Below are 1,156 nucleotides of genomic sequence, written 5' to 3'. Positions count from 1 at the left end.
GCGCAAAAAAAAAAAAAAGGTTTTGTTTTTTTCTTTTTTTTTTTTTTTTTTAACCAACTGGGCTTCCTGAAGAGGTTCAAAGAAAGGGTTCAAAAGAAGCCTGAAAAAAAAAAGTCAGTAACATAAACGACTACGACTTTGTCTAATAAGTTTTCTATTAAAAACTTGACCCAGTTGAGTAAGAATCCTAGTCGTGTCAGGTGGGAAATTTAAGGCAAACAGGACTTAGCAATTAAAAGACAAATATCTACCTAAGTTTTCTCTCTGGCAGCTTCCAAAGTATGCGGGTCCCTCGAGATCACACACGTCAGAAGAGGCAGGTCCTCACAGATCATCTAGTCCAGACATCCATTAGAGATGTGGAAACTCAGGCCAGGGCGAGGGCTGAGGCTGACTTGGCCAAGGTCTCACAGCCCGCAGGAGCCGGACTTCAACTGGGACTCCACGCCTGCAGCCCAGGGCCCTCGGTTCGGCGCGGCCCCAAGAGTAGCCTCGAGCAGCCGGGGCGGAAGGGCCCACAGCCCGGGGTCGCTGCCACTTTTCGGCCGGCTCCGCGCCGAGGCCGCGACCCGGAGCGGTGCAGAGCTGGGGCTTCGGCGGCCGACCCGCCCAGCCCACCTGTCGCGGACTGCACAGCCGGCAGCCACACCCCCTGCCGGGGTCCGGGGCTCAGCCGGCCTCGTCGGCGGCGGGCAGCGGCGGCTGCGCGTGGCGTAAGATACGCCCGTCCCGAGGCCGCAGGAGTTACCTCAGGTGGGCGCTGAGCTCGCGGCTAGGCCGCCCCAACTCGCCTGAAGCATGCCGGACACCAGGACGCAGCAGGGCCGCAGCTCGGCCACCACCGGGCCTGTTTACACCCCTCCGCAGGACGCCGCGGCCCGTCACGTGACACGAGCGTCACGTGTCCGCCCGGGGGCGGAGTTGTGGAGGTGTTGCCCGGCAACCACGGCGCGCTACGAGGCGGGCGGCAGCGGCGGTGGCGCGGATTTTCTGCGCTCTCTGGTCTCAGAGTGGTATCGAGGCAAGACCCGGCGCGTCCTGCCCAGTCTGGGCGCGGAAGAGGAAAGCCTTCAACCACCCCGGCTTCGTCCCTTTGTGACCCCTGGGCCTGACCGCGTATCTTACTATAGTCCTTTGAAAGGAGAAAGGGGATTCG

General features: G+C 60.3%; 1 protein-coding gene across 2 annotated transcripts in view; it reads right to left on the bottom strand.

Annotated features, from left to right (window-relative positions):
• Positions 1 to 864, bottom strand: part of MARCHF8 (membrane associated ring-CH-type finger 8) — a 126,456-nt gene extending 125,592 nt beyond the window's left edge. For both annotated transcript variants that reach the window (XM_077746378.1, XM_077746382.1), the window contains exon 1: positions 252 to 864. The gene's annotated coding sequence lies outside the window, so the exon portion shown is untranslated. The remainder of the gene's footprint in view (positions 1 to 251) is intronic.
• Between the last annotated feature and the right edge of the window lie 292 nt (positions 865 to 1,156).

The sequence above is a fragment of the Crocuta crocuta genome, unplaced genomic scaffold, assembly GCF_008692635.1.
Source record: "Crocuta crocuta isolate KB4526 unplaced genomic scaffold, BGI_CrCroc_1.0 scaffold28, whole genome shotgun sequence".
In the NCBI taxonomy this organism is placed as follows: domain Eukaryota; kingdom Metazoa; phylum Chordata; class Mammalia; order Carnivora; family Hyaenidae; genus Crocuta; species Crocuta crocuta.
This window is presented reverse-complemented; position numbering and strand designations above follow the sequence as displayed.